This window comes from Leptodactylus fuscus, chromosome 4, assembly GCF_031893055.1.
Source record: "Leptodactylus fuscus isolate aLepFus1 chromosome 4, aLepFus1.hap2, whole genome shotgun sequence".
In the NCBI taxonomy this organism is placed as follows: Eukaryota; Metazoa; Chordata; class Amphibia; order Anura; family Leptodactylidae; genus Leptodactylus; species Leptodactylus fuscus.
Genome location: NC_134268.1, coordinates 158,562,931 through 158,589,881, shown reverse-complemented (window position 1 = coordinate 158,589,881; position 26,951 = coordinate 158,562,931). Strand labels below are relative to the sequence as shown.

The window sequence follows — 26,951 nt, the reverse complement described above, 5'->3', positions numbered from 1 at the left end:
CAGAAGGTGCAAAGTTCAGGATTGGGAAAGGATGAACTCCACATAGTCAGTGAGGTCACCACGACACCAAGTCACTAGGTCTCTGTGCAAATTTAACTACTGGTTAAAATATTAGGTAGATAAATATTGGGATCCTTATAAAAGGTGGTACTAAAAAAACATCCCTTTAAATCTGCGGAAATGCTACATTATACTATAGTTTATGCTACAAGGTGTGAAAATTACCACTGATCAGTAATCACTATTGTGTAATTGTTAAGATTTCACAATGAGGCACATGCAATATAACCGTCTTTAACTCACTCATCCTTTAGGTTAAGGCTCCACGATGCAGAAATACTGCGTTCTGCCTGCTGTGGAAATGCAGCAGAAAAAAACACCCACTGCGTTTTACAGTACCAGCAAAGTGAATGAGATTCTGGCAGATCCCATCCATAGATAGCAGGGATTTTTGAAGAACGCAGCATGTCAATTTTACCAGCAGTAAGAAAACCTTTTTCTGCATACATTAAATAAGCAGAGCAGGGAAAAACACAGCAACTCTGCAGTGGAAAAGGCTACAGAAAAGAACGCAAAGCGTTTCCACTGACATATTTTTTTTTTTCCCTTTTTTTAAATTAAAGTTGCAGTTCGTTTCATGGGGCCTTAGCCTTAAGGAACTGGAGAATTGGCTATTAATATTCAATGGGGATTCCGTACAACTTGAACATCAGAATGACAGATCTACAGTTAAGGGGCCATTCACATCATGTTTTGACGTTCATCAGTTGCCAATACAAAAAACGAATGACAAAAAAAGGGGGAATTCGGCTGGAAAACGATGACAATCCTTTTTATGTAGAGTCAATGTTAAATAAAAATGGATCAGATACTGTAGGACAGAAATGTACGACAGAAATGTAGGACAAATTGGGGCTGAGGGGTTAGCACTACAGCCTTGAAGCGCTGGAGTTCTGGGTTCGAATCCCTTCAGGAACAACATCTGCAAGGAGTTTGTATGTTCTCCCTGTGTTTGCGTGGATTGCCTCCCATTCTATAAAGACATACGGATTAGAGATGAGCGAACACTATTCGAAACAGCCGTTTCGAATAGCACAGTCCCATAGAAATGAATGGACGTAGCCGGCATGCGTGGGGTTAAGCAGCCGGCCGCCGGCAAAGTCTGCGTGCCGGCCGCTTCCATTCATTTCTATGGGAGCGTGCTATTCGAAACAGCTGTTTCGAATAGTGTTCTAGAGATGAGCGAGTACTGTTCGGATCAGTTGATCCGAACAGCACGCACGCATTGTAATGAATGGACGTAGCCGGCACGCGGGGGGTTAAGCGGCCGGCGTCAAAGTGGAAGTACCAGGTGCTTCCATTCATTTCAATACGTGCGTGCTGTTCAGATCGGCTGATCCGAACAGTACTCGCTCATCTCTAGTGTTCACTCATCTCTAATACTGATAAAAAAAAAAATTAAAAAAAAGTACATTGTGATCCCTATATGGGGCTCACAATCTACATTAAAAAAAAGAAAAAAGAAATGTAGGACAAATCAAACTTTTGTGTCCCACAAAAGAATGGACAAAATTGTTCAAGAATTGTTCCGATTTTATTTAACACTAGCTGGTACCCGCGACTTCGTCTGCGGTGATTGTAGAAGTGGGTATATACAGGCGCGGGTAAGGTTTTCGTACTGTGTGGGTTTGTGTGTTTGGATGTTTGTTAGTCAATCACGCAAAACCCGCTCGACCAATTTGGCTGAAAGTTTCCACAAACATAGTTAATACACCCGATTGCGCAATAGGCTACTTTTCGTCACAATAGCGCACATACGTTTGTGCCAGGACCCCCACAAAACCCAAACTCACACCACCATCTCTGCAATCTCACACACTTTGGACCATAGCAAGCCACAAAATTCATATTGCCCTCTGCAGCCTCGCCCCTAACCCCACACAGTCACATATACATATACCTTACTACTTTGCCCCTCACCTTAACGATACTCCAGGAGGCTCTCTATAACGCTCCGGAGCAGCCATGTTTGCCGACCCCCACCGCTCTGACAATCCGCGACACCGCCCACCCATGTCAATACCCCTAGGCGGTCTAAATAAATGCAAAAAAAAAAAAAGTTTTAAAAAAAAAGTTAAAAAAAAATAAAAACAAATAAAAAGGATTAAAAATTCAAAATCACCCCCCTTTCCCTAGAACACATATAAAAGTAGTTAAAAACTGTGAAACACATACATGTTAGGTATCCCCGCGTCCGAAATCGCCCGCTCTACAAAGCTATACAAATATTTTTCCTGTTCGGTAAACGCCGTAGCGGGAAAAATGGTCAAAAGTGCCAAACCGCCGTTTTTTCACTGTTTTGATTCTGATAAAAATTTGAATAAAAAGTGATCAAAGCAATAACATTTCCCGAAAATGGTAGAACTAAAAAGTACACCCGACCCCGCAAAAAAAGACGCCCTATACATCCCCGTACACGGACAGATAAAAAAAGTTACGGCTGTCGGAATATGGCGACTTTTCAAAAAAAAAATTTTAAACACAGTTTTGGATTTTTTTAAGGGGTCAAAATGTAAATAAAACCATATAAATTTGGTATCCCCGGAATCGTAACGAAACACAGAATACAGGGGACATGTCATTTTGGTTTCACAGTGAACGCTGTAAAATCAAAGCCCATAAGAAAGTCGCAGAAATGCATTTTTTCGTCAAATCCACCCCATTCAGAATTTTTTTCCTGCTTCCCAGTACATTATATAGAATAAATAATGGTGGCATCATGAAGAAAAATTTGTCCCAGGAAAAATTAAGACCTCATATGGCTCTGGGAGCGGAGAAATAAAAAAGTTATGGGGTTTAGAAGGAGGGGAGTCAAAAACGAAAATCAAAAAATGCCATCGACGGGAAAGGGTTAACTTCAAATACTTCTGTCCCAAAGTCACTATGTACAGTTTCTCACAACACCGTATAGCAGCTCAAATACAAATTAACTTCAACACAAAAGTCTCACGTATTCTCTGAATTACAGCAAAAACAAGATACAAAGTTACATTTCATATCCCATACCTTATACACACTATGAAAACCTTACCCACGCCTGTATATACCCACTTCTACAATCACCGCAGATGAAGTCGTGGGTACCAGCTTGTAATAACATACAGGAGTCATCTGCTAGCTTGTAGAAGACTTCATATATTGTCCCACAATGTCCATAGCATAAATTCACAGAGCAGATGCTGAACAGACATTACCTGTGGGAGGAGGTCTGTGCGAATGAACACACCCGGCAACATTTCAGGCAGTGCCCTTATCTCAAGCCTGAATGAATGTGGTATATGAGACCCCACTCACTTAAGGAACGTGTAGAGAATATTACCGGTTGGATTGTTTTTTTATTCATTGTATGGACATTCTCCATAGTGGAACCATCTGCTTATCACTGACCTCTATTCTATTATATCTAAGGCAATCCGATGGTCTGACGAAGGTCCTATAAGGACTAAAAATTTACTGTAATATCACTAATAAATGTGCTACTATCAACTGAATTAAAGAGGGTGAAACCATCTCTGTGCACCAAAATCCCCAACCTACTGGAGTGTCATGATATTTTCTAAAATTCTCTCCGCTGCCTATTGAGGATGATGGCCAGTAAAGACCGCCCACTTGACAATACAGTGCTATCAGTAGTGTACCAATAACTCTGATGAGGGCAGAAAAAATTAAGCATTTGTCAGATTTAGCTGAGCAGTAGCTTTATAACTATAGTAGATTTTAATGGCCAACAATTTTTTTCTTACATGTGAACACCAGTTTTAACGTAAAATTTACAAAATGAATTACTTTGGGACAGAGATGCTTATAATTTTAGCTGCAGATCTGCACTGGTAAAATACTCAGCAGATTACAGTAGCAAGTGAATGGATAAGATTTTGCAGATCATATCTGCATGCTGCGGAAATTTTACTGCATTGAAAGTGACCTGTGGTGAGGGGTTTTTAATCTTCAGCATGGCGATTTCGGCTGCTAAATGAGCATGGATTTGTTTCAGACAAATTCCACTATCAAATACATAAGTAATATATAAGGTGGCAGATATTTTTGCAGACTACATGTGGAGTCTCTGCAAAATCTACAGATTTTAAAAGTGAATGATTTCTTTTTACTTTTAGGAAACATACAGCAGATTTAACCCAAGGAGACCTACCCTGCCAGTAACTGGGAGTACAGTCATTCCCATCCTTTTTACCACAGAGGAACCCTTGACAAGAGAGAAACCCCTACAAGTACTTCAGAGCATATACTGCTGTTGCGGTCTTCTAAAATACTCCTAAACAGGTTCAGCAGTACTCCAGTTTAATAAACACAGATTATGGCCTGTAATTTTTGGTCAATACAACCAAATAGCCACTAGAGGGCAGCCAGCAGCTATATCAGACAATTCTTAGTTACAGCCAGAACACTGGTAGACAATCCTAAACTTTCCATTCCCTTAAATGTCGATTGAATCCCTTATCTTGTGGTCATAATTCAGAGACTGACATATTAATGTAAAATGCAAAATTGGATCACTAGTCATACAGTGTGATTTTTTTTCTACTGCAGCACAATTACTATGGAAGAAAAGAGTTTACCTGTTATAGTACTCACAATAGTCAAGTCTGTCTAGAGCCTCCACAAGCTTCCACCTTCTAGGGAACAAGCAGCTATTACAAAGGCAAATATGACTTTATGAATGGTCTTGTACTCTGACCTCCTACACCTTGTGTAATGGTAGTGTAAATGATAGTGACGTTCCATCAGCAGGTGTTACCTAAGCGCAGTCCTGTGCTCGGCCACTCGAATTACGTAACAATTCATGCTTCTTGGCATGTCAAAGGTCAAAGCCTGCACAGTCATGGTGGGTTCATGACAAGGAAACAGAAGGTGACAAGTAGAGATGAGCGAACAGTGTTCTATCGAACTCATGTTCGATCGGATATTAGGCTGTTCGGCATGTTCGAATCGAATCGAACACCGCGTGGTAAAGTGCGCCATTACTCGATTCCCCTCCCACCTTCCCTGGCGCCTTTTTTGCTCCAATAACAGCGCAGGGTAGGTGGGACAGGAACTACGACACCGGTGACGTTGAAAAAAGTAGGCAAAACCCATTGGCTGCCGAAAACATGTGACCTCTAATTTAAAAGAACAGCGACGCCCAGCTTCGCGTCATTCTGAGCTTGCAATTCACCGAGGACGGAGGTTTCCGTCCAGCTAGCTAGGGCTTAGATTCTGGGTAGGCAGGGACAGGCTAGGATAGGAAGGAGAAGACAACCAACAGCTCTTGTAAGAGCTAAATTCCAGGGAGAAGCTTGTCAGTGTAACGTGGCACTGACGGGCTCAATCGCCGCAACCCAGCTTTCCCAGGATCCTGAATGGAATACACTGTCAGTGTATTCCCGTATACCCGATATATACCCCGATACCCGTTCCAACGGTGTGCCCCCCCACCTTCACCCCAGAAATACCCTGCAAGTCCCCTAGCAATAGAATTGGGGCTATATACACCCACAATTTTTACTACTGGTATACAGTGCCATTGTCTGACTGGGAATTCAAAGAATATATTGGGAATACAAATACCCTCATTTCTTGCTACTGCCATATAGTGCCAGTTTCTGACTGGTAATTCAAAGAATATATTGGGGTTACGTGCACCCACAATTTTTACTACTGGTATACAGTGCCATTGTCTGACTGGGAATTCAAAGAATATATTGGGAATACAAATACCCTCATTTCTTGCTACTGCCATATAGTGCCAGTGTCTGACTGGGAATTCAAAGAATATATTGGGGTTACGTGCACCCACAATTTTTACTACTGGTATACAGTGCCATTGTCTGACTGGGAATTCAAAGAGTATATTGGGAATACAAATACCCTCATTTCTTGCTACTGCCATATAGTGCCAGTTTCTGACTGGGAATTCAAATATATTGGGGTTACGTGCACCCACAATTTTTACTACTGGTATACAGTGCCATTGTCTGACTGGGAATTCAAAGAATATATTGGGGTTATAAATACCCTCATTTCTTGCTACTGCCATATAGTGCCAGTTTCTGACTGGTAATTCAAAGAATATATTGGGGTTACGTGCACCCACAATTTTTACTACTGGTATACAGTGCCATTGTCTGACTGGGAATTCAAAGAGTATATTGGGAATACAAATACCCTCATTTCTTGCTACTGCCATATAGTGCCAGTTTCTGACTGGGAATTCAAAGAATATATTGGGGTTACGTGCACCCACAATTTTTACTACTGGTATACAGTGCCATTGTCTGACTGGGAATTCAAAGAGTATATTGGGAATACAAATACCCTCATTTCTTGCTACTGCCATATAGTGCCAGTTTCTGACTGGGAATTCAAAGAATATATTGGGGTTACGTGCACCCACAATTTTTACTACTGGTATACAGTGCCATTGTCTGACTGGGAATTCAAAGAGTATATTGGGAATACAAATACCCTCATTTCTTGCTACTGCCATATAGTGCCAGTTTCTGACTGGGAATTCAAAGAATATATTGGGGTTACGTGCACCCACAATTTTTACTACTGGTATACAGTGCCATTGTCTGACTGGGAATTCAAAGAGTATATTGGGAATACAAATACCCTCATTTCTTGCTACTGCCATATAGTGCCAGTTTCTGACTGGGAATTCAAAGAATATATTGGGGTTACGTGCACCCACAATTTTTACTACTGGTATACAGTGCCATTGTCTGACTGGGAATTCAAAGAGTATATTGGGAATACAAATACCCTCATTTCTTGCTACTGCCATATAGTGCCAGTTTCTGACTGGGAATTCAAAGAATATATTGGGGTTACGTGCACCCACAATTTTTACTACTGGTATACAGTGCCATTGTCTGACTGGGAATTCAAAGAGTATATTGGGAATACAAATACCCTCATTTCTTGCTACTGCCATATAGTGCCAGTTTCTGACTGGGAATTCAAAGAATATATTGGGGTTACGTGCACCCACAATTTTTACTACTGGTATACAGTGCCATTGTCTGACTGGGAATTCAAAGAGTATATTGGGAATACAAATACCCTCATTTCTTGCTACTGCCATATAGTGCCAGTTTCTGACTGGGAATTCAAAGAATATATTGGGGTTACGTGCACCCACAATTTTTACTACTGGTATACAGTGCCATTGTCTGACTGGGAATTCAAAGAATATATTGGGGTTATAAATACCCTCATTTCTTGCTACTGCCATATAGTGCCAGTTTCTGACTGGTAATTCAAAGAATATATTGGGGTTACGTGCACCCACAATTTTTACTACTGGTATACAGTGCCATTGTCTGACTGGGAATTCAAAGAGTATATTGGGAATACAAATACCCTCATTTCTTGCTACTGCCATATAGTGCCAGTTTCTGACTGGGAATTCAAAGAATATATTGGGGTTACGTGCACCCACAATTTTTACTACTGGTATACAGTGCCATTGTCTGACTGGGAATTCAAAGAGTATATTGGGAATACAAATACCCTCATTTCTTGCTACTGCCATATAGTGCCAGTTTCTGACTGGGAATTCAAAGAATATATTGGGGTTACGTGCACCCACAATTTTTACTACTGGTATACAGTGCCATTGTCTGACTGGGAATTCAAAGAGTATATTGGGAATACAAATACCCTCATTTCTTGCTACTGCCATATAGTGCCAGTTTCTGACTGGGAATTCAAAGAATATATTGGGGTTACGTGCACCCACAATTTTTACTACTGGTATACAGTGCCATTGTCTGACTGGGAATTCAAAGAGTATATTGGGAATACAAATACCCTCATTTCTTGCTACTGCCATATAGTGCCAGTTTCTGACTGGGAATTCAAAGAATATATTGGGGTTACGTGCACCCACAATTTTTACTACTGGTATACAGTGCCATTGTCTGACTGGGAATTCAAAGAGTATATTGGGAATACAAATACCCTCATTTCTTGCTACTGCCATATAGTGCCAGTTTCTGACTGGGAATTCAAAGAATATATTGGGGTTACGTGCACCCACAATTTTTACTACTGGTATACAGTGCCATTGTCTGACTGGGAATTCAAAGAGTATATTGGGAATACAAATACCCTCATTTCTTGCTACTGCCATATAGTGCCAGTTTCTGACTGGGAATTCAAAGAATATATTGGGGTTACGTGCACCCACAATTTTTACTACTGGTATACAGTGCCATTGTCTGACTGGGAATTCAAAGAGTATATTGGGAATACAAATACCCTCATTTCTTGCTACTGCCATATAGTGCCAGTTTCTGACTGGGAATTCAAAGAATATATTGGGGTTACGTGCACCCACAATTTTTACTACTGGTATACAGTGCCATTGTCTGACTGGGAATTCAAAGAGTATATTGGGAATACAAATACCCTCATTTCTTGCTACTGCCATATAGTGCCAGTTTCTGACTGGGAATTCAAAGAATATATTGGGGTTACGTGCACCCACAATTTTTACTACTGGTATACAGTGCCATTGTCTGACTGGGAATTCAAAGAGTATATTGGGAATACAAATACCCTCATTTCTTGCTACTGCCATATAGTGCCAGTTTCTGACTGGGAATTCAAAGAATATATTGGGGTTACGTGCACCCACAATTTTTACTACTGGTATACAGTGCCATTGTCTGACTGGGAATTCAAAGAGTATATTGGGAATACAAATACCCTCATTTCTTGCTACTGCCATATAGTGCCAGTTTCTGACTGGGAATTCAAAGAATATATTGGGGTTACGTGCACCCACAATTTTTACTACTGGTATACAGTGCCATTGTCTGACTGGGAATTCAAAGAGTATATTGGGAATACAAATACCCTCATTTCTTGCTACTGCCATATAGTGCCAGTTTCTGACTGGGAATTCAAAGAATATATTGGGGTTACGTGCACCCACAATTTTTACTACTGGTATACAGTGCCATTGTCTGACTGGGAATTCAAAGAGTATATTGGGAATACAAATACCCTCATTTCTTGCTACTGCCATATAGTGCCAGTTTCTGACTGGGAATTCAAAGAATATATTGGGGTTACGTGCACCCACAATTTTTACTACTGGTATACAGTGCCATTGTCTGACTGGGAATTCAAAGAGTATATTGGGAATACAAATACCCTCATTTCTTGCTACTGCCATATAGTGCCAGTTTCTGACTGGGAATTCAAAGAATATATTGGGGTTACGTGCACCCACAATTTTTACTACTGGTATACAGTGCCAATTTCTAACTAGGAATTCAAAATGCGCAAGGCTCCCGGAAAGGGACGTGGACGAGGCCGTGGGCGAGGTCGGGGGAATGGTTCTGGGGAGCAAGGTAGCAGTGAAGCCACAGGGCGTCCCGTGCCTACTCCTGTGGGGCAGCAAGCATTGCGCCACTCCACAGTGCCAGGGTTGCTTGCCACATTAACTAAACTGCAGGGTACAAACCTTAGTAGGCCCGAGAACCAGGAACAGGTCTTGCAATGGCTGTCAGAGAACGCTTACAGCACATTGTCCAGCAGCCAGTCAGACTCTGCCTCCTCTCCTCCTATTACCCAACAGTCTTGTCTTCCTTCCTCCCAAAATTCCGAAGCTTTACAGAACAATAACCCAAACTGTCCCTGCTCCCCAGAGCTGTTCTCCGCTCCTTTCATTGTCCCTCAACCTGCCTCTCCACGTCACGATTCCACGAACCTAACAGAGGAGCATCTGTGTCCAGATGCTCAAACACTAGAGTCTCCTCCATCTCCGTTCGATTTGGTGGTGGATGACCAGCAACCCACCCTCATCGACGATGATGTGACGCAGTTGCCGTCAGGGCATCCAGTTGACCGGCGCATTGTGCGGGAGGAGGAGATGAGACAGGAGTTGGAAGAGGAAGTGGTGGATGATGAGGACACTGACCCGACCTGGACAGGGGGGATGTCAAGCGGGGAAAGTAGTGTGGATGTTGAGGCAGGTGCAGCACCAAAAAGGGTAGCTAGAGGCAGAGGCAGAGGTCAGCAGCTTAGGCGAAGCCAGGCCACACCCGGAATCTCCCAAGATGTTCCAGTTCGTACCCAGCCCCGAAAAACTCCCACCTCGAGGGCACGTTTCTCGAAGGTGTGGAGTTTTTTCAAGGAATGCGCCGAGGACAGATATAGTGTTGTCTGCACAATTTGCCTCTCGAAATTGATTAGGGGCTCTGAGAAGAGCAACCTGTCCACCACTTCAATGCGCCGTCATTTGGAATCCAAGCACTGGAATCAGTGGCAGGCAGCAACGGCAGGACAAAGGCCGCCTGCCGTTCACGCCACTGCCACTGCCTCTGCCTCTGCCACTGCCACTGCTGACTGTGCTGGCGATGCACTCCAGAGGACGAGCCAGGACACCACTTCATCTGCCTCCGCCACTTTGTTGACTTCTACCTCATCCTCCCCTGGTCCTGTCTTATCTCCTTCTCCTGCACCATCAAAGGCACCATCAGGCGTTTCTTTACAACAACCCACCATCTCTCAGACATTGGAGCGGCGGCAGAAATACACTGCTAACCACCCACACGCGCAAGCCTTGAACGCCAACATCGCTAAACTGCTGGCCCAGGAGATGTTGGCGTTCCGGCTTGTTGAAACTCCCGCCTTCCTGGACCTGATGGCAACTGCGGCACCTCGCTATGCCGTCCCTAGCCGTCACTACTTCTCCCGGTGTGCCGTCCCCGCCTTGCACCAGCACGTGTCACTCAACATCAGGCGGGCCCTTAGTTCCGCGCTTTGCACAAAGGTCCACTTGACCACCGACGCGTGGACAAGTGCATGCGGACAGGGACGCTACATTTCACTGACGGCACACTGGGTGAATGTAGTTGAGGTTGGAATGCTTCCCAAACTGGCCCGGTGTACCTCGTCTCCCCGCCTAACATTCCTGGCAGGGACACGAGAAGAACACCCCCCTCCTCCTCCTCCTCTACCGCCTCCTCCTCCGCCACCGCCTCCTCCTCCGCCACCGCCTCCTCCTCCGCTGTTAGATTGACCCCAGCTACGAGTTGGAAACGTTGCAGCACTGGCGTTGGTAGACGTCAGCAGGCTGTGCTGAAGCTGATCAGCTTGGGGGACAGACAGCACACTGCCTCCGAGGTGAGGGATGCCCTCCTCGATGAGACGGCAATATGGTTTGAGCCGCTGCACCTGGGCCCAGGCATGGTCGTTTGTGATAACGGCCGGAACCTGGTAGCAGCTCTGGAGCTTGCCGGACTCCAACATGTTCCATGCCTGGCCCACGTCTTCAACCTAGTGGTGCAACGTTTCCTAAAGAGCTACCCCAATGTTCCAGAGCTACTGGTGAAAGTGCGGCGCATGTGCGCCCACTTTCGCAAGTCGACAGTAGCCGCTGCTAGCTTAAAATCTCTCCAGCAACGCCTGCATGTGCCACAACACCGGCTTTTGTGCGACGTCCCCACACGCTGGAACTCAACGTTTCAGATGTTGAATAGAGTGGTTGAGCAGCAGAGACCTTTGATGGAATACCAGCTACAAAACCCTAGGGTGCCACAAAGTCAGCTGCCTCAGTTTCACATCCATGAGTGGCCATGGATGAGAGACCTTTGTGACATCCTACGGGTCTTTGAGGAGTCCACAAGGAGGGTGAGCTCTGAGGATGCGATGGTGAGCCTTACAATCCCGCTCTTGTGTGTTCTGAGAGAATCCCTGATTGACATCAGGGATAACTCAGATCACACAGAGGAGTTAGGGATAGCATCCGATCCGTCACAGCTGGAGAGTAGGTCCACACATCTGTCCGCTTCACTGCGTTTAATGGAGGAGGAGGAGGAGGAGGAGGAGGAAGAAGAGTTGTCCGATGATGTGATGGTGATACAGGAGGCTTCCGGGCAACTTCGAATCGTCCCATTGTTGCAGCGCGGATGGGTAGACATGGAGGATGAGGAGGAAATGGAGATTGAACTTTCCGGTGGGGCCAGAGGAGTCATGCCAACTAACACTGTGGCAGACATGGCTGAGTTCATGTTGGGGTGCTTTACAACCGACAAGCGTATTGTCAAAATCATGGAGGACAACCAGTACTGGATCTTTGCTATCCTTGACCCCCGGTATAAAAACAACATCTCGTCTTTTATTCCGGTAGAGGGGAGGGCCAATCGCATCAATGCTTGCCACAGGCAATTGGTGCAGAATATGATGGAGATGTTTCCAGCATGTGACGTTGGCGGCAGGGAGGGCAGTTCCTCCAGTAGGCAACCAAGTTCTCACCGGTCCACACAAACGAGGGGCACACTGTCTAAGGTCTGGGACACCTTGATGGCACCCCCTCGCCAAAGTGCCGCCACGGAGGGTCCTAGTGTCACCAGGCGTGAGAAGTATAGGCGCATGTTGCGGGAATACCTTTCCGACCACAGCCCTGTCCTCTCCGACCCCTCTGCGCCCTACACGTATTGGGTGTCGAAGTTGGACCTGTGGCTTGAACTTGCCCTATATGCCTTGGAGGTGCTGTCCTGTCCTGCCGCCAGCGTCCTATCTGAGAGGGTGTTCAGTGCAGCCGGTGGCATCATCACTGACAAGCGCACCCGTCTGTCAGCTGAGAGTGCCGACGGCTCACTTTGATAAAAATGAACCACCACTGGATAGAGCCTTCATTTTTGTGCCCACCTGTGTAAAGCACCCCAACATGAAACTCCATGTCTGTACTCAACCTCTCCAATTCCTCCGCATCCTCATACTCATCCACCATAAGCGTTGCACAATTCTGCTAATACTAGGCTCCCTCCAACATGATTTCCCCCAACTCTGCTGGTTAGAGGCTCCCTCCACCCTGCTTTCCCACAACTCTGCTGGTTAGAGGCTCCTTCCACCATGAATTTGCCCAAACTGGGCTGTTTAGAGGCTCCCTCCACCATGAATTGGTCCAAACTGGGTTTTTTAGAGGCTCCCTCCACCATGAATTGGTCCAAACTGGGCTGGTTAGAGGCTCCCTCCACCATGAATTGGTCCAAACTGGGCTGGTTAGAGGCTCCCTCCACCATGAATTTGCCCAAACTGGGCTGGTTAGAGGCTCCCTCCACAATTAATTGGTCCAAACTGGGCTAATTAGAGGCTCCCTCCACCATGAATTGGTCCAAACTGGGTTTTTTAGAGGCTCCCTCCACCATGAATTTGCCCAAACTGGGCTGTTTAGAGGCTCCCTCCACCATGAATTGGTCCAAACTGGGCTGGTTAGAGGCTCCCTCCACCATGAATTTCCCAAAACTTGGCTGTTTAGAGGCTCCCTCCACCATTAATTGGTCCAAACTGGGCTGGTTAGAGGCTCCCTCCACCATGAATTTGCCCAAACTGGGGTGGTTAGAGGCTCCCTCCACCATTAATTGGTCCAAACTGGGCTGGTTAGAGGCTCCCTCCACAATTAATTGGTCCAAACTGGGCTAATTAGAGGCTCCCTCCACCATGAATTGGTCCAAACTGGGTTTTTTAGAGGCTCCCTCCACCATGAATTTGCCCAAACTGGGCTGTTTAGAGGCTCCCTCCACCATGAATTGGTCCAAACTGGGCTGGTTAGAGGCTCCCTCCACCATGAATTGGTCCAAACTGGGCTGGTTAGAGGCTCCCTCCACCATGAATTTCCCAAAACTTGGCTGTTTAGAGGCTCCCTCCACCATTAATTGGTCCAAACTGGGCTGGTTAGAGGCTCCCTCCACCATGAATTTGCCCAAACTGGGCTGTTTAGAGGCTCCCTCCACCATGAATTTGCCCAAACTGGGCTGGTTAGAGGCTCCCTCCACCATGAATTGGTCCAAACTGGGCTGGTTAGAGGCTCCCTCCACCATGAATTTGCCCAAACTGGGCTGTTTAGAGGCTCCCTCCACCATGAATTTGCCCAAACTGGGCTGGTTAGAGGCTCCCTCCACCATGAATTGGTCCAAACGGGTTTTTAGAGGCTCCCTTCACCATGAATTGGTCCAAACTTGGCTGTTTAGAGGCTCCCTCCACCATGAATTTGCCCAAACTGGGCTGTTTAGAGGCTCCCTCCACCATGAATTGGTCCAAACTGGGCTGGTTAGAGGCTCCCTCCACCATGAATTTCCCAAAACTTGGCTGTTTAGAGGCTCCCTCCACCATTAATTGGTCCAAACTGGGCTGGTTAGAGGCTCCCTCCACCATGAATTTGCCCAAACTGGGCTGTTTAGAGGCTCCCTCCACCATGAATTTGCCCAAACTGGGCTGGTTAGAGGCTCCCTCCACCATGAATTGGTCCAAACTGGGCTGGTTAGAGGCTCCCTCCACAATTAATTGGTCCAAACTGGGCTAATTAGAGGCTCCCTCCACCATGAATTGGTCCAAACTGGGTTTTTTAGAGGCTCCCTCCACCATGAATTTGCCCAAACTGGGCTGTTTAGAGGCTCCCTCCACCATGAATTGGTCCAAACTGGGCTGGTTAGAGGCTCCCTCCACCATGAATTTCCCAAAACTTGGCTGTTTAGAGGCTCCCTCCACCATTAATTGGTCCAAACTGGGCTGGTTAGAGGCTCCCTCCACCATGAATTTGCCCAAACTGGGGTGGTTAGAGGCTCCCTCCACCATTAATTGGTCCAAACTGGGCTGGTTAGAGGCTCCCTCCACAATTAATTGGTCCAAACTGGGCTAATTAGAGGCTCCCTCCACCATGAATTGGTCCAAACTGGGTTTTTTAGAGGCTCCCTCCACCATGAATTTGCCCAAACTGGGCTGTTTAGACGCTCCCTCCACCATGAATTGGTCCAAACTGGGCTGGTTAGAGGCTCCCTCCACCATGAATTGGTCCAAACTGGGCTGGTTAGAGGCTCCCTCCACCATGAATTTCCCAAAACTTGGCTGTTTAGAGGCTCCCTCCACCATTAATTGGTCCAAACTGGGCTGGTTAGAGGCTCCCTCCACCATGAATTTGCCCAAACTGGGCTGTTTAGAGGCTCCCTCCACCATGAATTTGCCCAAACTGGGCTGGTTAGAGGCTCCCTCCACCATGAATTGGTCCAAACTGGGCTGGTTAGAGGCTCCCTCCACCATGAATTTGCCCAAACTGGGCTGTTTAGAGGCTCCCTCCACCATGAATTTGCCCAAACTGGGCTGGTTAGAGGCTCCCTCCACAATTAATTGGTCCAAACGGGTTTTTAGAGGCTCCCTTCACCATGAATTGGTCCAAACTTGGCTGTTTAGAGGCTCCCTCCACCATGAATTTGCCCAAACTGGGCTGTTTAGAGGCTCCCTCCACCATGAATTGGTCCAAACTGGGCTGGTTAGAGGCTCCCTCCACCATGAATTTCCCAAAACTTGGCTGTTTAGAGGCTCCCTCCACCATTAATTGGTCCAAACTGGGCTGGTTAGAGGCTCCCTCCACCATGAATTTGCCCAAACTGGGCTGTTTAGAGGCTCCCTCCACCATGAATTTGCCCAAACTGGGCTGGTTAGAGGCTCCCTCCACCATGAATTGGTCCAAACTGGGCTGGTTAGAGGCTCCCTCCACCATGAATTTGCCCAAACTGGGCTGGTTAGAGGCTCCCTCCACCATTAATTGGTCCAAACTGGGCTGGTTAGAGGCTCCCTCCACCATGAATTTGCCCAAACTGGGCTGTTTAGAGGCTCCCTCCACCATGAATTTGCCCAAACTGGGCTGGTTAGAGGCTCCCTCCACCATGAATTGGTCCAAACTGGGCTGGTTAGAGGCTCCCTCCACCATGAATTTGCCCAAACTGGGCTGTTTAGAGGCTCCCTCCACCATGAATTTGCCCAAACTGGGCTGGTTAGAGGCTCCCTCCACCATGAATTGGTCCAAACGGGTTTTTAGAGGCTCCCTTCACCATGAATTGGTCCAAACTTGGCTGGTTAGAGGCTCCCTCCACCATGAATTTGCCCAAACTGGGCTGTTTAGAGGCTCCCTCCACCATGAATTGGTCCAAACTGGGCTGGTTAGAGGCTCCCTCCACCATGAATTTCCCAAAACTTGGCTGTTTAGAGGCTCCCTCCACCATTAATTGGTCCAAACTGGGCTGGTTAGAGGCTCCCTCCACCATGAATTTGCCCAAACTGGGGTGGTTAGAGGCTCCCTCCACCATTAATTGGTCCAAACTGGGCTGGTTAGAGGCTCCCTCCACAATTAATTGGTCCAAACTGGGCTAATTAGAGGCTCCCTCCACCATGAATTGGTCCAAACTGGGTTTTTTAGAGGCTCCCTCCACCATGAATTTGCCCAAACTGGGCTGTTTAGAGGCTCCCTCCACCATGAATTGGTCCAAACTGGGCTGGTTAGAGGCTCCCTCCACCATGAATTGGTCCAAACTGGGCTGGTTAGAGGCTCCCTCCACCATGAATTTCCCAAAACTTGGCTGTTTAGAGGCTCCCTCCACCATTAATTGGTCCAAACTGGGCTGGTTAGAGGCTCCCTCCACCATGAATTTGCCCAAACTGGGCTGTTTAGAGGCTCCCTCCACCATGAATTTGCCCAAACTGGGCTGGTTAGAGGCTCCCTCCACCATGAATTGGTCCAAACTGGGCTGGTTAGAGGCTCCCTCCACCATGAATTTGCCCAAACTGGGCTGTTTAGAGGCTCCCTCCACCATGAATTTGCCCAAACTGGGCTGGTTAGAGGCTCCCTCCACCATGAATTGGTCCAAACTGGGCTGGTTAGAGGCTCCCTCCACCATGAATTTGCCCAAACTGGGCTGTTTAGAGGCTCCCTCCACCATGAATTTGCCCAAACTGGGCTGGTTAGAGGCTCCCTCCACCATGAATTGGTCCAAACGGGTTTTTAGAGGCTCCCTTCACCATGAATTGGTCCAAACTTGGCTGTTTAGAGGCTCCCTCCACCATGAATTGGTCCAAACTGGGGTGGTTAGAGGCTCCCTCCACCATGAATTTGCCCAAACTGGGCTGTTTAGAGGCTCCCTCCACCATGAATTGGTCCAAACTGGGTTTTTTAGAGGCTCCCTCCACCATGAATTGGTCCAAACTGGGCTGGTTAGAGGCTCCCTCCACCATGAATTGGTCCAAACTGGGGTGGTTAGAGGCTCCCTCCACCATTAATTGGTCCAAACTGGGCTGGTTAGAGGCTCCCTCCACCATTAATTGGTCCAAACTGGGCTGGTTAGAGGCTCCCTCCACCATGAATTTGCCCAAACTGGGCTGGTTAGAGGCTCCCTCCACCATGAATTGGTCCAAACTGGGGTTTTTAGAGGCTCCCTCCACCATGAATTGGTCCAAACTGGGGTTTTTAGAGTCTCCCTCCACCATGAATTGGTCCAAACTGGGGTTTTTAGAGGCTCCCTCCACCATGAATTTGCCCAAACTCTGCTGGTTAGAGGCTCAATCCACCCTGATTTTCAAAACAAATGTTGGTGCCAACCTCAACTTACTACAAGGGCCAAATTCACTGCTGGTGACAAGCTCTCCTCACTGCAAGTGCCAAATACACATGTTTCAAGGTGTTTTCCTACTGTCAGAGAGGTGGTATTGAGTGTGTAAAGTGTGTAGTTGTTAGGCTGTGATGTTGGGGTAATAGAGGGTCTTTGGTGTGTTAGATGCCCCCAGACATGCTTCCCCTGCTGTCCCAGTGTGATTCCAGAGGTGTTGGCATCATTTCCTGGGGTGTCATAGTGGACTTGGTGACCCTCCAGACACGGATTTGGGTTTCCCCCTTAACGAGTATCTGTTCCCCATAGACTATAATGGGGTTCGAAACCCGTTCGAACACACGAACATTGAGCGGCTGTTCGAATCGAATTTCGAACCTCGAACATTTTAGTGTTCGCTCATCTCTAGTGACAAGTCCTGGGATAGGTGGTCCATAGAAAGCAATGCACTGTATGCATCCTCTCCTGCTAGAACATTGCTATATGATGGGGATTCCACTAAATACCATCTGTATATAACCTATACACGTTAATAACAGTAGTAACACCTGAATATTAAGGTTTTCAGGATGCTGCCATGCAATGTTTCAGTAAGACAATATTCGCATTGTAGACCGCCGTCGATGATGCCTTCCCTTATGTTATTGGCAGCCATGATGTCACAGACCTAGTTACCCACCTGTAATGGTGCCGGCATCTCTGTATTCCCTCTGACCCAAAGCATCTTCAGGTCCTGCAGCTTCGCTTACATAGTGTTCTTCATGAATGCCTGTGGCACAGGCTAGGACTGCATTGTCGCTTACTGGCGAATTGGGCACGATGACGGCCGAGGTGTCGTGTTGCACAGCTGTGGGGTCCAGCTTGGCAGGTTTCACGGAAATGTGCAAACTGCCATCAGTTGAAGCAGTGTTGGGGCCTTGGTTTAGTAGTCCATAAGCATTCCCAGGGTGATTTCTAGTGCCACATACAGTCAGACAGCTGTGGAGGAAATGTTATATATCAGTGGATGTGTAGATTACATTTAATACACAAAAAAGATTAAAACATCATCATATTTATACATGTGTCCAAATAATTATGAACATTAAAGGTGTTGTCTCAGAATCGACTCCATAATAGCAAAGTGCTGTACTTGGCTATATCCAGCAGTCCCATAGACATTGAATGCAGATACTTGACCACCATGACATTCATACAGTGGACACGAGATCCCTTTTCTTGTGATCTGGGACGGTCCAAGTGATGGGACCCCCAGCGATCAAACACTTATAATCTTACTTGTGTATGTGAGTAATATGAATTCTGGGACAGTCCCTTTAAGAGTGATGCCCCATGGGGAAAACATACTGACAAAAGGCTCAGAGTTCGAGGCAATAGTCAGCTCATTGCTCCCACAGCTCTTATTTTGTTGTTTCCAGGATCCCGGCCAGCCTCGACTTTCTGATCCTTCTCAACACACGGGAAATCACTGATTAACAATCAAATATCTGCAGAGGTGACCTCGGCCTTAGTCAGTTGCTGCTCACATTGGATGCAAGTTAATGGATGGAATTTTTGTTTTAAGGCTGATGTTTGTTATTCTAGTTTTAATCTATTGCCTGCTGGTGTCAGACGTGCCAAAATGATTAAGAGGCGCAAATAATTTTGGTGCATCTCAGGTGATCAGAGTTCCAGAAATGGAAATCTGTGGTAGGTGGGGGCTGATGTAGATTTCACCTGTTTAAATCATTATCTGGAGCAAATCTATAAAATCTGCTGAACCTGGCCACTTTTTCAAAATTGGCATGAATGATGGACAAAAATAAATTAAATTAATCAAAAAAACAAAAAATAAAATTTTTAAAACACATATAAAGGCCAAGTGCAAAAAATGTGACTTTTTAAATGGATCCTATCATTAAAACTAATTGGCCCGCCTCCAGTGCTGCGAAAGAACTAATTTGCATACCAATGAAAACTGGATTATATACCTAACGGTGGTGCAGACAAGACATCTAAAGGTAGGAGAAGAATAGCCTTTCTTAAGGCTATTCCTACGTGGTAGGCAGAAAAAAATTGTTTTACTGATAGGATCCCTTTAAAATAGCATAAAAAGTATGATAAAGTTCACCAAATAAATTCCTTTGCGAGCCGATACAATACCATAGTTAAAAGTACAACAAAATGGCTGTCTAATCTTCACCAGCACTGGACAGGTGCCTTTAATAGATATCATCAAACAGTCTTAAACAACTTTGAAATGAAATTTCCATGAAGTTACATGACAAAGGAGATGAGAGCTACAAAGTGCAAACATTGTAAAATACTGCAACCCCACCGGCTCAGTAAGAAGAAACATATGATAGGCCTTAAAACAGCTGTGACATTTTTCTTAAAGTCACGTCTTCAGCGGCTGCCAACTAATTGCCAGCAATGTTTGCCGACTGACGTAATTACATTAATGGAATATACAGTACAGGCTCCTTGCTACAGCTATACATACAAGACACCCATACCAGGCGTATATATCAACTACACACCAGGATACATTTGTATCCATTTCAGTTGCTTTCTGGAATTAATATTAATAAGTGAACCCTCCGAACTATGGTTATTAAACACAAAATGACAAAAAGTAACTAGTCAAGCCCTTATCAGAGGCCCCATAGACAGGTATTATCGTTTTGACTAAAGTTGCAGCTATATGTTTTCAATAGAACGCTGTTTAACCCCTTAAGGAAGTGGCCTTGTTCGAAACTTAAAGAGATTCTATCATTAGAAAATAAAATTTTGAAGTAATGGCACGTTGGAATAGCCTATAAAAAGGTTATACTACTCCCAACTGTCATTCTCTTGTGCTCTCCGCCGTTTCTGGGGGGGGGGGGGGGGGAGCGTTTCTTCTGATATGCAAATTATGCTCAGGGAGCACAGGGGGCGATCACCAATATCTGCCGATATACAGGAAATGGATCTTTATGGCTTATTCTCACCCCAGGCAAATTTACAAATCCATTCCATACATGTGACTGGGGTTGTTTCTGCATCATGTGCAACTATTTCTGCCAGCCACCTTCAGATAAAAGGAACAGTCGCAACAAATCTGCCACATGTCATCATATCGTCACACAGTCATCTCAAAGCTCAGTTCTCAGAAAGCATTTTGCTGGAGAATAAACACTCACCGGCCACTTTATTAGGTACACCATGCTAGTAACGGGTTGGACCCCCTTTTGCCTTCAGAACTGCCTCAATTCTTCGTGGCATAGATTCAACAAGGTGCTGGAAGCATTCCTCAGAGATTTTGCTCCATATTGACATGATGGCATCACACAGTTGCCGCAGATTTGTCGGCTGCACATCCATGATGCGAATCTCCCGTTCCACCACATCCCAAAGATGCTCTATTGGATTGAGATCTGGTGACTGTGGAGGCCATTGGAGTACAGTGAACTCATTGTCATGTTCAAGAAACCAATCTGAGATAATTCCAGCTTTATGACATGGCGCATTATCCTGCTGAAAGTAGCCATCAGATGTTGGGTACATTGTGGTTAAAAAGGGACGGACATGGTCAGCAACAATACTCAGGTAGGCTTTGGCGTTGCAACGATGCTCAATTGGTACCAAGGGGCCCAAAGAGTGCCAAGAAAATATTCCCCACACCATGACACCACCACCACCAGCCTGAACCGTTGATACAAGGCAGGATGGATCCATGCTTTCATGTTGTTGACGCCAAATTCTGACCCTACCATCCGAATGTCGCAGCAGAAATCGAGACTCATCAGACCAGGCAACGTTTTTCCAATCTTCAATTGTCCAATTTCGATGAGCTTGTGCAAATTGTAGCCTCAGTTTCCTGTTCTTAGCTGAAAGGAGTGGCACCCGGTGTGGTCTTCTGCTGCTGTAGCCCATCTGCCTCAAAGTTCGACGTACTGTGCGTTCAGAGATGCTCTTCTGGCTACCTTGGTTGTAACGGGTGGCTATTTGAGTCACTGTTACCTTTCTATCAGCTCGAACCAGTCTGGCCATTCTCCTCTGACCTCTGGCATCAACAACGCATTTCCGCCCACAGATCTGCCGCTCACTGGATGTTTTTTCTTTTTCGGACCATTCTCTGTAAACCCTAGAGATGGTTGTGCGTGAAAATCCCAGTAGATCAGCAGTTTCTGAAATACTCAGACCAGCCCTTCTGGCACCAACAACCATGCCACGTTCAAAGGCACTCAAATCACCTTTCTTCCCCATACTGATGCTCGGTTTGAACTGCAGGAGATTGTCTTGACCATGTCTACATGCCTAAATGCACTGAGTTGCCGCCATGTGATTGGCTGATTAGAAATTAAGTGTTAACGAGCAGTTGGACAGGTGTACCTAATAAAGTGGCCGGTGAGTGTATATGCCAAACTATACTCATTGTTACATGGTCATCAATCATACAATGCTCATGTATTATTTTTTGAATTAGAGGTTTTTATGAAAAAACCAAAAATGTTGTCTGCAATGAGTTTTAGGGTATAATATAACAAAAGAGCACTATCTCCCCCGATGAATCCCCCCAACGTCCTATTTCTGCTTCCCACTGAACTCTAGTTCCCCGTTTCTCCATTATTTGAAACAAGCGGAGGAGAAAGTCCTCCCTCCGTGCAGGTCTTTTTCCTCTGACAACTTTCGGCGGAGACTCCGATGCAAGTTTGAACATGGCTCAACTGTGATGCAGTGATAACTTGCCAGCCTACCCACATCACCGCTGGCCTGCAGTAACCCATATACTGCAGAAGCCACTTGGGTAAATGGCCAGAAAAACCATCACAGTAAACAAAAACTGACAGAAAAGTAGCAGCACTAAAGTGATTATCATTTTACCTGATTCCTCCGGACCACCCCCATCTGATGAAACCCCTTCATTTACATATATCTATATACACACTGTCCACATCTCTATCATTGAATTCAGGTGTCATTCATTCGCATTGCCAAATGTGTATAAAACCCAGCACCTAGCCATGCATTCTGCCTTTATAAATGTGTGTGATAGAATGGGTCATTCTAAAGAGCTCACCGATTCCCAGTGTGGTACTGTAATAGGAAGCAACCACTGCAACTAGTCAGTTTATGACATTTCTTCCCTTCTAGATATTCCATGATCAGCTTTCAACACCTTTTGGATGACCTAGAGCAGAGATTGCAAGCCAGGCCATCTCCTCCAACAACATTGTCTGACCTCAAATGCTCTGCTGGATGAATGGGAAAAAATCCCACAGACGCACAAAGAGTGAAAGATGATCTAGCCTCAGCTCCATATGAATGACAGCAATGGGCATTAACTGTAGCAACAGACATTAAATAACAGTAGTGTGATCTAGGGATGGGCAATTTAATAAATTTGATTAAATCTCCCTTATGGAGTCTAGCAATTCGGGGGGGGGTTGATCAGAGTTGTCAAATTGGTTTTTGCCCTTTCTGCTCTGCCCCTTCTGACGGGTGTTTGACTATAGCACTCTGCAGGGATTGCCTGCAGTCAGCATTCTCTCTGGTTGCAGGTATTGAATGTTTGTAGGGCCTCTGATTATCCCCCTGCGCTCCTGGCAGGTCTCAGTAGTTGTATTGCAGTCTAAGCAATCTGCAGTACAAGCAATCTCATCCTCAAAAAAAAAAAAAAAAAAAGAAAGAAAGAAAGAAAAGAATAAATTAAAAGTAATAAAAATATTGATACTCTATCCTAAGATATATATACAGAGGGAAAGAGACAGCAGTGGAAACAGAATTTGTCTGATGTTGGAGCTAAATAGGAGCTTTATATCACAACCAAAGAACTTTATACTTCTTTAAGGTAGGTTCACACTAATGTTGAAGTCTGATAGGGTCCATTTAAAACAAAATAAAACCAAGTAATAATAGACAGTATAATGTTCCTTACTGTCTGTTAGCAATAGACATTACTGTTATAAAAAAAACAAACAAACCACAAGTCCTGTACCCTGTGTTATTGTGTCCGCTAAAATAACGGACATGCGACAGATTTGGTGAAAATGAACATTAACGGACAACAGATCAAATCCCATTGTAATCAATGGTATTTTTAATGGATTTATGTCAGATGTGTTAGTATCAGTTATTCAGCAAAAGACACTAACAACAGTAGTATGAACTTATATATGACATATAGGGCTGTATTTGAGTGAAAGTAAGTATGGGAGGATCTGCTCTATAACCTCTTAATTAAGTACATGACAGCTAGTCTCCATCCACCAGCTCAGGGAGAAATATACAATGCAACAGCAAGAGCCTACAGAGGAAAAAACTGCAAAATGTCATATAATGGCAAGAAATAGAGTTATTCCTCATATGCATGGTAGTAGATCCTGGAAAGTCAAATGAAAGGACAGGTATTCTTTAAATAGAACCTGCCTGGCAATCTGAAGCAGGGTACAAGGTGTCATATAGCAGCACATGATGCCACGTTATAATACAAGTCATTGAATGTACCTATTCTGAAAAAGGTTACAAGCCACTAAGGTTTTGGCTTATGCACACCACAATGACAGCTGGGAACAGTAGACCACCTTCTTTGGAATGGCTGGCCTACAAATTTCACCAAAAGCACACTGACAGCCCACCCACAAGTTCACAGAAGAACCACAGGCATCACTTGCCACATTAAGCTCAATGTATACAATTCCACAATAAGAAAGACACTGTGTAAGAATTCCATGGGATGGTTGTAAGCGGCAAACCAATGCTGTCAAAAAAGAACAAAAAGGCTCACTTCCCATTTAAAAAAAAAAAAAAAAAAGACCTTTTAGGATAATATTCTGTGAACTGATGAGTCAAAGGTTGAACTATCTGGAAGACATGGGCCTGTCACATCTGGAATAAAGCTAACGCTGCATCCCATACCAACAAACATGGTAGCAACATTATGATGCTGTGAATCCTGCTCTCTAGCACAAAATACTGAAGATGAATGTCCTGTCTGCTAGGCCATGACCTAAAGCTGAAGAGCAATTGGGTTCTGAAAAGTAGAGTGGTCTGAAATTCCTCCTAAGTGACATAATACATTCTGTACTGATGCCAGTTCATACTGCCAAGGGTGGCACAAAAACCCATATTAAGTTTAGTGGGGCAATGACTTTACTAAATGTACAAATTAGGTTCATTAGGGCATTCATCTGGGCCTAACAAGGAGCGGCCTGCCCCGACTAAATGCTGATGCACTGCATCCCATCGCGGCTACACTGTAAAGAAAATGAAGAGGAATTCCTACTCATTTTCTGCCGTGTGAAAATACCCTTAAAGGGACAGGGCGCTGTGGATGATACTGTTACACAAGGTCACACACACAGCTTTCCCACATCCCAGACTCCCATTCATGCAGGCCTAATAGGGAGCGGGATGCTATGACTGAATGCTGATGCACTGTATCAGCATCCCAACACAGCGAAAATGCCGTCGGCAGATAATGAACAGGAAATCCTCTTCATTTGCCACCATGTGAATATACCCTTAAAGAGGACCTTTCATCAGATCGGGCACAGGCAGTTTTATATACTGCTGGAAAGCTGACAGTGCGCTGAATTCAGTGCTGACAGTGCGGCTTTCCCGATCTGTGCCCGGTGTAAAGCGCTATTGGTCCCGGGACCATAGCGCTTTACAGTCAGAAGGGCGTTTCTGACACTTAGCCAGGGGCGCCCTTCTGCCCAGCAGCGCCTATCGCGCTGTACTGTGGAGCGGGGAGGAACGCCCCCTCCCCTCCTGATAATATTCGTCCATGGACGAGCACTGTGAGCAGAGGGAGGGGGCATTCCTCCCCGCTCACACTATACAGTGCGATAGGCGCTGCTGGGCAGAAGGGTGTCCCTGGGCTAACTGTCAGAAACGCCCTTCTGACACTAAAGCGCTACGGTACCGGGACCGATAGTGCTTTACACCGGGCACAGATCAGGAAAGCCGATAGGGCGCTGAATTCAGCGCACTGACAGTTTTCCAGCAGTATATAAAACTGCATGTGCCCGATCTGATGAAAGGTCCTCTTTAAAGGGGTAGGGCGCTGTGGATTACACTGTTACACACAGCAGTCAGACGTTTTTTTTGTAGGTGACAATGAGGTTTGCACATGTGTCAGGAGGAATGTTGGTCCACTCCTCTTTGCAGATCATCTCTAAATGATTAAGATTTTGAGGCTGTCGCTTGGCAAATTGGATCTTCAGCTTCCTCCATAAGTTTTCTATGGGATTGAGGTCTGGAGACTGGCTAGGCCACTTCAGAACCTTAATATGCTTCATTTTGAGCCACTCCTTTGTTGTCTTGGCTGTACGTTTGAGGGCATTGTCCTCAAGATTTTAAACCAGGAACCAAATCTGCTTAAAAAGCGGTTACCCGCGAACAATACCTATAGATTATAATGGGGTCCATCGGGTCTGCTAGCTGAGCTTTTTTTCTCCGCATTTTTCAAGCAGAATTAAGAACTGAATCCGTGAAGGAGATCGAGCGCTAGTGTGAACCAAGAATTAACAAACAATACTAAACATGATGGTTGAATTTGGACTTGTGGATTAATTTATTGACTTGTGTTCTTCAAGTTAGTCTTAATCACCTTCATCGGGTGTAAAAAGAGGTGTCTAGGGAAAAAAAAAACCTTAATGTCAAAGATGCACCAGAATTATTCCCATCTATGTCAGTTTTTTGACATAGAAAAAAGTACGTTTCTTGCATTGCTGATCATGTGACCTGCCCATATTAGAAGTTATTTTTTGAATATGTATCAGTAAAGGTTACCATGTAATATCACATATATATTTTTCACTTATTAGTAATGATTATCACACATTTAATACTAAAGCCTATGTTCTTTTTATGCATTTTTGTTCTTTTGTGCTATGTTATCATCTGGCAATGTATGGCAATTTACACCAACATAAAAAGCTCACAGTAAACAAGCTGTTTGACGCCCATGAAGAGGAGAAATGTGAACACAGTTATACCAGAGCGGAGAGGAAGCCAAGGGTAATGGGTCACATTGTATTTGGCACAGGATGTAAGGCTATTCAGTACAGATATATTGCTCCCAGCAAACAATTCACAAGCAGAATTTAGCTTTTTAACATCAACTCTACTAAAGTCAATATTGAAATAAGCGCACATGTAGAAGAATACTGGGCTATACCAGAGGGTCCAGCATGAATGACCCATCACAAGAACATGAATCACTCTCCAAACTATTCATCCAAAATTAACCCAATCTAAGCAGCAAAATACAAAGAGTTACACATATCTATACAAAACAAAGAGCGCAGTACATAGGAGCCATCTCTCCAACTATGTAAACGTACATGTGCAACCCTGTACAGACCCGGATACTACTGTTCACCAGGGCAGCACCAGGGAGGTCATATTTTGCTTAAACCTGTGGCAAAACCATATGGCTGGGTTTCCAGTTTCAGTTTTTTGTCGACCAGGTGTGGAACATAAAGAGATAGAAAGTACAGAAGACAGGTGCTGCTACTCCTCCTCTTTTTC

General features: G+C 45.1%; 1 protein-coding gene across 1 annotated transcript in view; it reads right to left on the bottom strand.

Annotated features, from left to right (window-relative positions):
• TRAK1 (trafficking kinesin protein 1) overlaps positions 1-26,951 on the bottom strand; it is a 146,157-nt gene that overhangs the window by 110,024 nt on the left and 9,182 nt on the right. Inside the window, exon 2 of the mRNA XM_075271246.1 lies at positions 18,133-18,431. The gene's annotated coding sequence lies outside the window, so the exon portion shown is untranslated. The remainder of the gene's footprint in view (positions 1-18,132; positions 18,432-26,951) is intronic.